This window comes from Schistocerca serialis, chromosome 8 (genome assembly GCF_023864345.2).
Source record: "Schistocerca serialis cubense isolate TAMUIC-IGC-003099 chromosome 8, iqSchSeri2.2, whole genome shotgun sequence".
Lineage (NCBI taxonomy): Eukaryota > Metazoa > Arthropoda > Insecta > Orthoptera > Acrididae > Schistocerca > Schistocerca serialis.
In genome coordinates this window covers 398016753-398032824 of record NC_064645.1, presented here as the reverse complement: position 1 = coordinate 398032824, position 16072 = coordinate 398016753, and positions in this window count along the sequence as shown.

Genomic DNA, 16072 nt, shown 5'->3' with positions numbered 1-16072 from the left:
CTTTGGAAAAAGGTGTTTAGTATTTCAGCTTTACGCGTGTCATCCTCTGTTTCAATGCCATCATCACCCCGGAGTGTCTGGATATGCTGTTTCGAGCCACTTACTGATTTAACGTAAGACCAGAACTTCCTAGGATTTTCTGTCAAGTCGGTACATAGAATTTTACTTTCGAATTCACTGAACGCTTCACGCATAGCCCTCCTTACGCTAACTTTGACATCGTTTAGCTTCTGTTTGTCTGAGAGGTTTTGGCTCCGTTTAAACTTGGAGTGAAGCTCTCTTTGCTTTCGCAGTAGTTTTCTAACTTTGTTGTTGTACCACGGTGGGTTTTTCCCGTCCCTCACAGTTTTACTCGGCACGTACCTGTCTAAAACGCATTTTACGATTGCCTTGAACTTTTTCCATAAACACTCAACATTGTCAGTGTCGGAACAGAAATTTTCGTTTTGATCTGTTAGGTAGTTTGAAATCTGCCTTCTATTACTCTTGCTAAACAGATAAACCTTCCTCCGTTTTTTTATATTCCTATTAACTTCCATATTCAGGGATGCTGCAACGGCCTTATGATCACTGATTCCCTGTTCTGCACTTAAAGAGTCGAAAAGTTCGGGTCTGTTTGTTACCAGTAGGTCCAAGATGTTATCTCGACAAGTCGGTTCTCTGTTTAATTGCTCGAGGTAATTTTCGGATAGTGCACTCAGTATAATGTCACTCGATGCTCTGTCCCTACCACCCGTCCTAAACATCTGAGTGTCCCAGTCTTTACCTGGTAAATTGAAATCTCCACCTAAGACTATAACATGCTGAGAAAATTTATGTGAAATGTATTCCAAATTTTCTCTCAGTTGTTCTGTCACTAATGCTGCTGAGTCGGGAGGTCGGTAAAAGGAGCCAATTATTAACCTAGCTCGGTTGTTGAGTGTAACCTCCACCCATAATAATTCACAGGAACTATCCACTTCTACTTCACTACAGGATAAACTACTACTAACAGCGACGAACACTCCACCACCGGTTGCATGCAATCTATCCTTTCTAAACACCGTCTGTACCTTTGTAAAAATTTCGGCAGAATTTATCTCTGGCTTAAGCCAGCTTTCTGTACCTATAACGATTTCAGCTTCGGTGCTTTCTATCAGCGCTTGAAGTTCTGGTACTTTACCAACGCAGCTTCGACAGTTGACAATTACAATACCGATTGCTGCTTCGTCCCCGCATGTCCTGACTTTGCCCCGCACCCGTTGAGGCTGTTGCCCTTTCTGTACTTGCCCAAGGCCATCTAACATAAAAAACCGCCCAGCCCACGCCACACAACCCCTGCTACCCGCATAGCCGCTTTTTGCGTGTAGTGGACTCCTCACCTATCCAGCGGAACCCGAAACCCCACCACCCTATGGCGCAAGTCGAGGAATCTGCAGCCCACACGGTCGCAGAACCGTCTCAGCCTCTGATTCAGACACTCCACTCGGCTCTGTGCCAAAGGTCCGCAGTCAGTCCTGTCGACGATGCTGCAGATGGTGAGCTCAGCTTTCATCCCGCTAGCGAGACTGGCAGTCTTCACCAAATCAGATAGTCGCCGGAAGCCAGAGAGGATTTCCTCCGATCCATAGCGACACACATCATTGGTGCCGACATGAGCGACCACCTGCAGATGGGTGCACCCTGTACCCTTCATGGCATCCCGAAGGACCCTTTCCACATCTGGAATGACTCCCCCCGGTATGCACACGGAGTGCACATTGGTTTTCTTCCCCTCTCTTGCTGCCATTTCCCTAAAGGGCCCCATTACGCGCCTGACGTTGGAGCTCCCAACTACCAGAAGCCCACCCTCTGCGACCGCCCGGATCTTGCAGACTGAGGGGCAACCTCTGGAACAGGACAAGCAGCCATGTCAGGCCAAAGATCAGTATCAGCCTGAGACAGAGCCTGAAACCGGTTCGTCAGACAAACTGGAGAGGCCTTCCGTTCAGCCCTCCGGAATGTCTTTCGCCCCCTGCCACACCTTGAGACGACCTCCCACTCTACCACAAGTGAGGGATCAGCCTCAATGCGGGCAGTATCCCGGGCAACCACAGTCGTAGTCCGATCGGGGATGCGTGGGACGAGCTGGCCGCCCCCACAAACCCCCATCCGGACCCCCACAGTGATGCCCATTGGCAACAGCCTCAAGCTGTGTGACCGAAGCCAACACTGCCTGAAGCTGGGAGTGAAGGGATGCCAACTCAGCCTGCATCCGAACACAGCAGTTGCAGTCCCTATCCATGCTAAAAACTGTTTTGCAAAGAACGTCTGAACTAATCTACAGAGAGCGCAAACAAATCGACAAAATTTAAACGCTTATTAAAATACAAGATTGCCTAGTAAATGCAGTAATGCAGCTACTTGCGCACTGCTGACACTGCTCGGTGGCGGAAGGAGACTACGCGAATTTACACTATTCAGGTACTAAAACGCGATGCTACAACTCTCAAATACTATAATACGCCCGAAATTTATGAATTAAACAATGCAAGTACCAAAAACACGCAAAGAAATTAAGAATTAAACTATGTAACAAATGAGTGAGCTAGGAGTATACGACTTGCTGCTGCAGCTGCTTATCCAACGGCGGCAGGGAGCACACTAATTGTGACCAACCGACACTGGCCGTTCAAAACAAAAACAGAAGACAAACTACTACGCGAATTTACACTATTCAGGTACTAAAACGCGATGCTACAACTCTTAAATACTATAATACGCCCGAAATTTATGAATTAAACAATGCAAGTACCAAAAACATGCAAAGAAATTAAGAATTAAACTATGTAACTAATGAGTGAGCTAGGAGTATACGACTTGCTGCTGCAGCTGCTTATCCAGCGGCGGCAGGGAGCAATGTTGACGCGCAACGACAGCATGAATGGGATTTTCTTTTCGTCGGTTGTGACAATGGATGTGACGTGGATGCCATTTTTCAATCCAGAAACAAAGCGCCAGTCAGCTCAATGGAAGCACACAGATTCACCGCCACCAAAAAAATTTCGGGTAACCGCCAGTGCTGAAAAAATGATGGTGTCCATGTTCTGGGACAGCGAGGGAGTAATCCTTACCCATTGCGTTCCAAAGGGCATTACGGTAACAGGTGCATCCTACGAAAATGTTTTGAAGAACAAATTCCTTCCTGCACTGCAACAAAAACGTCTGGGAAGGGCTGCGCGTGTGCTGTTTCACCAAGACACCGCACACGCACATCAAGCTAACGTTACGCAACAGTTTCTTCGTGATAACAAATTTGAAGTGATTCCTCATGCTCCCTGCTCACCTGACCTGGCTCCTAGTGACTTTTGGCTTTTTCCAACAATGAAAGACACTCTCCGTGGCCGCACATTCACCAATCGTGCTGCTATTGCCTCAGCGATTTTCCAGTGTCAAAACAGACTCCTAAAGAAGCCTTCGCCGCTGCCATGGAATCATGGCGTCAGCGTTGTGAAAAATGTGTACGTCTGCAGGGCGATTATGTCGAGAAGTAATGCCAGTTTCATCAATTTCGGGTGAGCAGTTAATTAGAAAAAAAATCGGAGGCCTTAGAACTTGAATGCACCTCGTATTTCCATTGTTATCGCCCAGAAAAGGCATTGGCTGTGTTTTTTCCGCTAGCATACTTCGCTTACGACCGGAATCTCTTTGGATTTTCTGCTGGGTTTCGAGACAAAGTTTCGTTGTCGAAACTATTATAAGTACCTCGTATTGAAGTCCGCTCTGAGTTTCGAGCTTCTGTAAGAGATCGACAATCTTGGGGATTTTGCGTCTGTTTAAATTTGGCATGTTTGTTTCGTTGTTTCCGCAACAGTGTTCTGAATAGTTTTGTGTACCAACGAGGATCAGCTCCGTCGTTTGTTAATTTATTTGGTACAAATCTCTCAGTTGCTGCCGATAGTATTTCTTTGAATTCATGCCACATGTGGTCTACACTTATATTGTTAAATTGAAAGGAGTGGAGGTTTGCCTCTCAGGAAGGCGTCAAGTGAATTCTTATCTGATTTTCTGAATAGGTATATTTTCGTTAACTTCTGAAGTATTTTCGAGTTACGATATTCAGTCTCGCTACGACAGCCCTGTGTTCACTAATCCCTCTATTAGATTTGATGCTCGCTATTAACTCACGATTATTTGTTGCTAAAAGGCCAAGTGTGTTTTCACAACCGTTTACTATTCGCGTGGGCTCGTGAACTAACTGCTCGAGACAATTGCCAGAGAATGCGTTTGGCACAATTTCGGTTGATGTTTTATACGTACCTCCGGAATTAAACATTTATTTTCGTCAACATATCGAGCGTAAATTAAAGTCACCACCAACTGTAATTAATTGTATGAGTCGGGTACGTGTTTGAAATCAAATTCGAGTTTTATTTGAACCTTTCAGCAATTGCATCATCGGAATTCTGAGGCCGGTAAAAGGATCCAATTATTATGTTATTCCGGTTGCCAAGAATGACCTCTCCACATAATAACTCACAGGAACTATCTACTTCAATTCAAGATAAATTACATCTAACAGCAACAAACACGCCACCGCGAACCGTGTTTAGCCTATCCTTTCGGATCACCGTTAGGTTCTTCGCAAAAATTTCGGCTGAGCTTATCTCCGGCTTTATCCAGCTTTCAGTGCCTATAAAGACTTTAGCATCAGAGCTTTCTATTAGCGCTTGGAGCTCTGGTACTTTCCCAACACAGCTGCGACAATTTACAACTGCTATACTGATGGTTCCCGTAATTACGTTCTTCCTGTGCTCAGCCTGCACCCTTTGTGATTGAAGCCCTTTTTATGTTTCCCGAGACCCTGCAACCTAAAAAACCGCCCAGTCCACACGACACAGTCCTGCTACCAGTGTAGCCGACTCCTGCGAATAGTGGACTCTTGACCTATTCAGCGGAACACGAAAGCCAACCATCCTCTGGCGCAAGTCGCGGAATCTGCAGCCTACACTGTCGCAGAACCGTCTGAGCCTCTGATTCAGACCCTCCACTCGGCTCTGTACCGGAGGTCCACAATCGGTCCTGTCGCTATGCTGCAAATGGTCAGCTCTGCTTTCATCTCGCAAGCATGACTAGCAGCATTTACCACTTCTGTTAGCCGCTCGAAACCAGACAGAATCTCTCCTGATCCAAAGTGACACACATCATTGGTACCACCATGAGCGACCACCTACAGTTGCCTGCATCCTGTGCTCTTCATGGCATCTGGAAGGACCCGTTCCACGTCTGGAATGATTCTACCTGGTATGCACACGGAGTGCACATTTCCTTTCTTCCTCTCCTTGGCACCCATGTCCTTAAGTGGTCCGATAACGCGCCTAACGTTGGAGCACCCAACTATCAATAATCCCACCCTCTGTGATTGCCTGGGTATTGCAGGCTGAGAGGTATCCTCTGAAACAGGACAGGCGACAGCATCTGGCTGAGGGACAGACAGCACCTGAAAGCTGTTTGTCAGACTAACCGGGGAGGCCTTACTTGTGGCCCACTGAGATGTCTTTCGCCACCTACTTCTCCCCGGGGCGACCTCCCACTCGACCACAGGTGAGGGGTCAGCCTCAGTGCGAGCAATAACTGGGTTGATCACCGGTGAGGACCGATCGAAGGACTCTGACTTCCTGGACGTCCGTTGGATCCCCACGTGCGGCCCACAACAGCGGTGTCCATCCACTGCAGCTTCAAGCTGTGTAACCGAAGCCTCACAGCCTGGATCTGACAGCGAAGTGTCACCGACTCGGCTCGCATGCGCACACAACAATCACAGGCCATATTCATACTAAAAACCGTAGAATACTACACTACCCAGATAAACTGACTGTCGGCACGTGCTGCGGAACTCTACTGAAGACGCTGACGAAAACGCAGACGCTGTCTCCAATAATTCAGATTAATACGCAGAGATTCAAAAACCTAACTTTCGAAGCACTGAGGTGGAACTGAATAATTCGCCTCTGATTAGGAACTTATAATAGTCACAAAATCGGTTTTCTTTCCAGCGCAAACAAAAACGCGAGAACTGTGGCTATTAGATTTTTAATTTACACGCAGAAACTCCAGAAACTAAACTATTAAAGCACGCGAAAGTTGTTATACAATTCGCTCCTGGTTAGGAGCTCGTAAGTGTCACAAAGCAGGTTACTTACCTGTTGCTGCGTGTGGCACGGCCGGCTGGCGCTACCAGACTCTGAGGAATTGTGTGAGTGAGAGAAAGTACCGTTCAGTATTAAACTCTTTAATATTATAGGATCTGTCGACTATACGAAGGGACGTTAAATTTAATATAAGAACGGAACTGGACACTTAGCTTTGTGAAAATAAAAGTGTAAGAAGTTTCAAAGACTGTATAGAAGTATAGTAATGGACCATATACCTTGTTCTAATATCCATGAGTGACGAACTATAAAAATCACGGACATTTTAGTTGCCGTAATTCCTGAGAGTCCTTTTCCTTATATACAAAACGTAATCATTCATGATCATTCAATTATTATTAAATGTTGTTACTGAAAGTCTTAAGTGATTTCCAAAATAGCGTGTGTATTACTAAACGATAATCATAGGCAAGCTGCAAGCTGTATCGCTGGATGGCGGAAGGTTCGATTACCAAATATTACGAAGAGTAAATTGTGACTTAAAAACTATCTCCCATTTCATTTTCAGTCGGACAGAAATCAAACAAAATCAGAAACGGTGCGGATGAGTATTAACGTCGGAAATAGGAAGTTGAAATAATAAGTAACATCCAAAGAAGTAATTAACTATCTTCTCTTCGAAAATGCAGCAACAAATGAAGGGTGATCGACTGTGCAAAAAGTCAACATTATTATTATTAGAAAAACCGGAAATTTAGTCGCCGATACAGTGGAGATGTTTGTGGCTGCTTCATCTGATATGTAGATGTAACGGAAAGTCGCACATAGACAGTAGATAACAACATCAACGTCTTACGTCAGAGAAGCCGGCGACAGCAGATCGTCGGAGGGCGGCTACACTTGTCACCATAAGGCGAACGATAAGTTGATTAATATCAAAAATTACTAATGTTCTGCAACATTAGGAACTATTTCCGATTTAATTTTAGGCCTGTAGTCCTGTTCAACCAAACACCGACGGAAAATTCAGTAAATGTTGGTTGTTACTTCATCGCTCTTGCTCCTCACGGACTGAGGTTGGGTGCTGCTGTAGCATACAAACTTTTCAGAACAAGAGTTTTAACAAGCAATACAAACAATAAATTAAAAGTAACAGTATGTCTTAAAGTATTATTTAATACCCAACAAAGTTTACCACCATGTTTTTCTGTCTGTCTGTGAGTGATAACTTAGAAACTACTTCGGGTATGACGATAAGGTTTCCACTAATAGACAGATTGATTCACGAGGAACGTTTCTCTTTATAATTTACAAACATTTCGTGCAATTTGGCTGTGCTATGATGACTTAGAGTGCTCCCAACCTACACCTTTTCCGGCCTGTATGCGAAGCCTGATCTCAGGAACTATTTTACGAATTGTAATAGTGTTTGCATTAATACAGAGACTAAGAGGCCAATTCGCGAGGCAGGTATATAATTTAATACCGCCACGCCAGACAAGCCATCCTACCCTAAAAACTTACACTTCTGAACCAAAACAATATGACAATTTGCTTAATACCTTGTTTGTCTGTCTTTGGAACGACATACACCAATGATTCTGTGTATCAGCAATCCTACAGTTTGTTGGTAGTGTTGTGGAAGCATGTGGCATTAGCTGTCTACGCACAAGTCATGTACACTACTGGCCATTAAAATTGCTGCACCACGAAGATGACGTGCTACAGACGCGATATTTAAACGACGGGAACAAAATGCTGTGATATGCAAATGGCTCTGAGCACTATGGGACTCAACTGCTGAGGTCATTAGTCCCCTAGAACTTAGAACTAGTTAAACCTAACTAACCTAAGGACATCACAAACATCCATGCCCGAGGCAGGATTCGAACCTGCGACCGTACCGGTCTTGCGGTTCCAGACTGCAGCGCCTTTAACCGCACGGCCACTTCGGCCGGCGATATGCAAATGATTAGCTTTTCAGAGCGTTCACACGAGGTTGCCGCCGGTAGCGACCCCTACAACGTGCTGACATCAGGAAAGTTTCCAACCGATTTCTCATACACAAACAGCAGTAGACCGACGTTGCCTGGTGAAACGTTGTTGTGATGCCTCGTGTAAAGAGGAGAAATGCGTACCATCACGTTTCCGACTTTGATAAAGGTCGGATTGTGGCGTATCGCGATTGCGGTTTATCGTATCGCGACATTGCTGCTCGCGTTGGTCGAGATCCAATGACTGGCAGCACAATATGGAATCGTTGGGTTCAGGAGTGTAATACGGATCGCCCTGCTGGTTCCCAACGGCCTCGTATCACTAACAGTCGAGATGACAGGCATCTTATCCGCATGGCTGTAACGGATCGTGCAGCCTCGTCTCGATCCCTGAGTCAACAGATCGGGACCTTTGTAAGACAAGAACCATTTACACGCACAGTTCGACGACGTGTGCAGGAGCATGGACTATCAGCTCGGAGATCTACCTTTGACGCTGCATCACAGACAGGAGCGCCTGCGATGGTGTACTCAACGACGAAACTGGGTGCACGAATGGCAAAACGTCATTTTTTCGGATGAAGCCAGATTCTGTTTACAGCATCATGATGGCCGCATCCGTGTTTGGCGACATCGCGTTGAACGCACATTGTAAGCGTGTATTCGTCATCGCCATACTGGCGTATCACCCGGCTTGATGGTATGGGGTGCCATTGGTTATACGTCTCGGTCACCTCTTGTCCGCAATGAGAGCACTTTGAACAGTGGACGCTACATTTAAGATGTGTTACGACCCGTGACTCTACCCTTCATTCGATCCCTGCGAAACCCTACATTTCAGCAGGAAAATGCACGACCGCGTGTTGCAGGTGCTGTACGGGTCTTTCTGGATACAGAAAATGTTCGACTGCTGCCCTGGCCAGCACATTCTCCAGATCTCTCACCAATTTAAAACGTCTGGTCAATGGTGGCCGAGCAACTGGCTCGTCACAATACGCTAGTCACTACTCTTGATGAACTGTGGTATCGTGTTGAAGCTGCATGGGCAGCTGTACCTGTACACGCCATCCAAGCCTCGTTTGACTCAATGCCCAGGCGTATCAAGGCCTTTATTACGGCCAGAGATGGTTGTTCCGGGTACTGATTTCACAGGATCTATGCACCCAAATTGCGTGAAAATGTAATCAGATGTCGGTTCTAGTATAATATATTTGTCCAATGAATGCCCGTTTATCATCTGCATTTCTTCATGGCGTAGCAATTTTAATGGCCATTAGTGTAATTCGCGTAAATAACTGGCCGCTTATTTCCGCATGCGGTGATGGCGCCTGATAACGAGCCAGATGGGTTCCATAGGATTTAGAACAGGCGGATCTAGTGGCAGAGACATCAACGTGAATTCACTGCAGTGCTCATCAAACCACTGCAGTACGTTTCTGGCTCCGAGGCACGGACAATTATACTGCTGAAAGATGACATCGCCGTCGGGAAAGACTTCAGACTTGAAGGGGTGCAGATGATTCGCAACTGTCAGAATTTCTTCGATTACTACCACCGGTGCCATGCAAGAGCAGGAGAATATCTCCTGTAGCATAATATTGTTCCCACCAGCCCGCGTCCTTGGCTCCCTGCACGTTCCGAGGCGCCGTTCGCCTCAATAACAGCGCTTGTGGAGACGACCAGGGACGTAATGTAGCAAAAATGTGATTCACCCGAAGAGCCAACGCATTACCATTGATCGAATCCCGATGGTCCCCTGCCCACAGTAGTCGTAACTGACGATGTCGCTGGGTCGACATATGAACAGGAGGGGTGGTCTTCTGCGGAGCTACATGTTCAACAGTGTACGATGAACGGTGTGCTCCTAAACGCTTGTGCGTTCACCAGCATTATGCTCTTTCTGCAGAGATACCGCAGATCACCATTTATCCTACTTTTAAGTTTAGACAAGCCTCCGAACCCCATTTTCTATGAAAGGATGTGGACGTCTACCATTTAGCGCCTAGTGATAGTTTCATTGTCCTTTTTCTTCTTTCTGTATATGCTGTATATGCTCACGAGAGCAGCATGTGAACATTCAGCCAGCTTCGCCCTTTTCGAGATACTCGCTCACAGGCTCTGTGCAGTAATAATCTGCCCTTTGTCAAAGTCGCTTATCTCAGTGGATTTCCCCATTTGCAGCCCATATCTCCGCTAGGATGATTCCCCGTCCGTGTCTGTTCCGCCTACGTACTTCTGTTACCGCGTCACCTGCCCGCAAAACCGTCAGGCGGCATCCAACGTCAGGGTGGACAGTGGTCACAAAGATCTGGCTTATCAGTGTAGCCTACTCAGCTGTAACCAGAATGAGTCGCTGGCGTGATTTACAAATGAAAATACAGATCCTTATAAGTTCATTTAAGAAGCTCAAAAGCCGCAATTTTCGTGTTTACACAGATAAAACTGTTGTTGATGTGGTCTTCAGTCCTGAGACTGGTTTGATGCAGCTCTCCATGCTACTCTATCCTGTGCAAGCTTCTTCATCTCCCAGTACCTACTGCAGCCTACATCTTTCTGAATCTGCTTAGTGTATTCATCTCTTGGTCTCCCTCTACGGTTTTTACCATCCACGCTGCCCTCCAATACTAAATTGGTAATCCCTCGATGTCTCAGGACATGTCCTACCAACCGATCCCTTCTTCTAGTTAAGTAGTGCACCAAGCTCCTCTTCTCCCCATTTTTATTCAATACCTCGTCACTAGTTATGTGATCTACCCATCTGATCTTCAGCATTCTTCTGTAGCACTACATTTCGAAAACTTCTATTCTCTTCTTGTCTAAGCTATTTATCGTCCACGTTTCACTTCCATACATGGCTACACTCCATACAAATATTTTCAGACACGACTTCCTGACATTTAAATCGATACTCGACGTTAATAAATTTTTCTTCTGCAGAAACGCTTTCCTTGCCATTGCCAGTCTACATTTTATATCCTCTCTACTTCGACCATTATCAGTTATTTTGCTCCCCAAATAGCAAAACTCGTTTACTACTTTAAGTGTCTTATTTCCTAATCTAATTCCCTCGGCATCACACGACTTAATTCGACTACATTCCATTATCCTCGTTTTGCTTTTGTTGATGTTCATCTTATACCCTCCTTTCAAGACAATGTGCACTCCGTTCAACTGTTCTTCCAAGTCCTTTGCTGTCTCTGACAGAATTACAATATCATCGGCGAACCTCGAAGTTTTTATTTCTTCTCCATGGATTTTGCCAGCCGGAGTGGCCGAGCGGTTAAAGGCGCTACAGTCTGGAACCGCACGACCGCTACGGTCGCAGGTTCGAATCCTGCCTCGGGTATGGATGTGTGTGATGTCCTTAGGTTAGTTAGGTTTAAGTAGTTCTCAGTTCTAGGGGACTTATGACCACAGCAGTTGAGTCCCATAGTGCTCAGAGCCATTTGAACCATCCATGGATTTTAATACCTACTCCGAAATTTTCTTTTGTTTTCTTTATTGCTTGCTCAATATACAGATTGAATAGCATCGGGGATAGGCTACAACCCTGTTTCACTCCCTTCGCAACCACTGCTTCTCTTTCATGCCCCTCGAGCCTTATAACTGCCATCTGGTTTCTATATAAATTGTAAATAGCCTTTCACTCCCTGTATTTTACCCCCGCCATCTTCAGAATTTGAAAGAGAGTGTTCCAATCAACATTGTCAAAAGTTTTCTCTAAGTCTACAAATGCCAGAAACGTAGGTTTGCCTTTCCTTAACCTTTCTTCTAAGATAAGTCGTAAGGTCAGTATTGCCTCACGTGTCCCAACATTTCTACGGAATCAAAACTTATCTCCCCGAGGTCGGCTTCTACCAGTTTTCCCTTCCTCTGTAAAGAATTCGCGTTAGTATTTTGCAGCTGTGACTTATTAAACTGATAGTTCGGTATTGGTTAAAAACAGTCTTGGTTGCAATTTTTGTTACTGACTTTAACGAAGGCGATGTTGGCCTGATGTATTCGACGATGCCCTTTGGCTACACTGTCTAAAGAATCGTTTTAAGAAATACCAAATTAAGATCAACCTGAAGATCCCTAAATAAGGCGAAACGCGTAGTTGAAAAAAAGAAAATAAATTAAAATGGAAACCAAGGCTGTTTTCAACCAATACTGTTATGCACTGGTTTGCTGTATGCCACATATGGATTGGAAGAATTTCTACAGATAAAACTGGCCTTCCGCTTATGTTTGATGTTATTGAGGAGGTTGATGCTGCAGTATTTCGCACAGTTAGCGAGCAGAGGCGAATGAGAAAAGGAACTAGTTGGTTTTGAGGATGAATAAGCAGTAGGTGATGGTATTTTTTGGGGGGGCGTGTTATAGAAATGAAGTGCGGCAGAAATGATGAAGCTAATGATCGCGTACCAAGTCATTCGTCAGCGAAGGAGAGGAGCCTAGAGGCAAAGAACCCTGAGATGGAAAAGAAACTGAGTATTCTGTTATATCTGGAAGGACATCTACATCTACATCTACATGAATACTCTGCAAATCACATTTAAGTGCCTGGCATAGGGTTCATCGAACCATCTTCACAAGTCTCTATTATTCCAATCACATATAGCGCGCGGAATGAATGAACACCTATATCTTTTCGTACAGAGCTCTGATTTACCGTATTTTATCGTGGTGACCGTTTCTTCCTATGTAGGTCGGTGTCAACAAAATATTTTCCCATTCGGGGGAGAAAGTTGGTAATTGGAATTTCGTGAGACGATACCATCGCAACGAAAACGCCTTTCTTTTAATGATTTCGAGCCCAAATCCTGCATCATTTCTGTGACACTCTCTCCAAAATTTCGCGACAATAAAAAACGTGCTGCCTTTCTTTGAACTTTTTCGATGTACTCCGTCAGTCCTATCTGGTCAGGACACCACACTGCGCAGCAGTATTCTAAGAGAGGACGGGAAAGCGTAGTGTATGTGGGCTCCTTAGTAGGTCTGTTACATTTTCTAAGTGTCCTGCCAACAAAACGCAGCCTTTGGCCAGCCTTACCCACAACATTTTCTATGTGTTCTTTCCAATTTAAGTTGTTCGTAATTGTAATACCTAGGTATTTAGTTGAATATACGGCTTTTAGAATAGACTGATTTATCGTGTAACCGAAGTTTAACGAGTTCCTTTTAGCACTCATGTAGATGACCTAACACTTTTCGTTATTTAGGGTCAACTGCCACTTTTCGCACCATTCAGAATTTTTTTCTAAATCGTTTTGTAGTTTGTTTTGATCTTCTGATGACTTTATTAGTCGCTAAACGACAGCGCCAGCCGCCCGAGGTGGCCGAGCGGTTCTCGGCGCTACAGTCTGGAACCACGCGACCGCTACGGTCGCAGGTTCGAATCCTGCCTCGGGCATGGATGTGTGTGATGTCCTTGGGTTGGTTAGGTTTACGTAGTTCTAAGTTCTAGAGGACTGATGACCTCAGAAGTTAAGTCCCGTAGTGCTCAAAGCCATTCGAACCATTTGAACAGCGTCATCTGCAAACAACCGAAGACGGCTGCTCAGATTGTCTCACAAATCGTTTATATAGATAAGGAACAGCAAAGGGCCTACAACACTACCTTGGGGAACTCCTGAAATCACTTCCGTTTTAGTCGATGTCTTTCCGTCAACTACTACGAACTGTGAACTCCCTGACAGGAAATCGCAAATCCAGTCACATAACTGAGACGATATTCCATAAGCACGCAATTTCACTACGAGCTGTTTGTGTGGTACAGTGTCAAATGCGTTCCGGAAATCCGGGAATACGGAATCGATCTGAAATCCCTTGTCAATAGCACTCAGCATTTCATGTGAATAAAGAGCTAGTTCTGTTTCACAGGAACGATGTTTTCTAAGCCCTTGTTGACTGTGTGTCAATAGACCGTTTCCTTCGAAGTAATTCATAATGTTCGAACACAATATATGTTCCAAAATCCTGCTACATATCGACGTTAACGATATGGGCCTGTAATTTTTAGTGGATTACTCCTACTACCTTTCTTGAATGTTGGTGTGACCTGTGCAAACTTTCCAGTCTTTGGGTACGGATCTTTCGTCGAGCGAACGGTTGTAAATGATTGTTAAGTACGGAGCTAATGCAACAGCATACTCGGAAAGGGATTATGTCAGTGAATATTGCAAAAAGTGACGGTTACAGCATGTCGATTTTGACCTGGCGATCGTTTAGAGGAACAGTCAAGTTTTACCTTAAAACTCCCGAGCTTAACTGAACTACACTCACTCTTCCGTTTCAGGAAACTATATCACACTATGAAATTATTGTTTATACCGTGACAGGAAGGCGATCGCATTGGTGCTTTCGGATAAAGTTCTTTACACTGAGGCGACAAAAGTTATTGGATGGTGATACTCACATATAGAGACGGCGGCAGTATCGTATACACACGATGTAAAGTGGTAGTGGATTGCCAGGGCTGCCATTTGTACTCAGGTGTTTTACGTGAAAAGGTGAATGAAGAAGCACGAGACACATGCCATTAGAACAGTGCTAAAAAGCGTGCAGAAATTAACAGTCGTCAGTAACTGCACGCGTTCAGTCCTTTTATAATCTGTTAAAAATCGATAGGAGGCCATTGTGACTAAATGAAACAGGCAGGAAATATGTGCAAATGACAGAGTAGATATCAAAGTAAATTATAGGGAAACTAATGTTCAGGTCAATTCGAATGTTCACAACACTCCGATATTACGATCACGAAGATGTAAAAGGGGATATGTTGCTGGAGGGTTATGTAATTAGAGAAACACTGCGTGCGAACGCAGTATACACTTCGACAGTCGGCGGAAGTGAACCAGGAAGGAGGCAGCAACCAACAGGCAAGAACTGGAAACTTTTCGAATAAAGAACATCTGAATAATTAATGTTGTGGGTGACAAGAGTCATTCCATAAAAGGACATGCTCCATAAATTATAGGTATTGGTAACCAAGAATTTGAGTAGCGTGACACGAGCGTCTAAGGATGTATTCTAGATGTCGATTTTCTGTGCGTGAAGTTGTAGCCCTGGTATGTTGTGCTACCTAGCCACGAAACACGTGGAAGCGCGGCAGCAGCTAGTCTAGCCCGCTGACCAAGAAAGAGCACTAAAATGAAATTTAATTAATGCTTTTAATTGCAGATTAAGCGCTATCTTCAAATTACGAGCCGACTGAAACACACTCATGCTCATAAATTAAGGAGAATGCCGATACATGGTGAAACAACGCTCTGGTGCGCGGTTTGCGGGTTTAAATCACCTCGGGGTATGACCAAGCGGTCAACTTGACCTGCGGTCGTCGCACGGAGGCGCTGGCAGCAGTGGACATATGCAGAGGTGTGTTGGTACATGTCAGAGTACGGTGCAGCTAGTAAGTGTGCAGACGTTTTCAGACGTGCTAATGGTGACTGTGTGTTTAAAATGGCTCAAAAAACACATATTGATGACGTTATGAGGGGTAGAATACTAGAGCGACTGGAAGCTCTTTGTGCACAAAGTGTGATCTCAATATTATGGCAACGATTCCAGTAGACAGTGAAACGTCCCCTTTGAACAATTGTACTTGACTGTGTTTAAAATGACACACAATATTTTCAGCGCAACGCAATCTGACTTTCAAATATCCCTACAAAAGAATGGCCCTGACTAACATTAACCTATACCTTTCACAAATCACTTACCTCACCAAAAATCTTCGTTATTCGAACTACTGCAATACCGGAAGAGCCACTACTGCCAGCAAAATAAAAGATTCAAACTACTGGAGGCACTAACTGCTAATAGGCTCCAAAGTAAACTGAGAAATAACAGGCCGGCCGAAGTGGCCGTGCGGTTAAAGGCGCTGCAGTCTGGAACCGCAAGACCGCTACGGTCGCAGGTTCGAATCCTGCCTCGGGCATGGATGTTTGTGATGTCCTTAGGTTAGTTAGGTTTAACTAGTTCTAA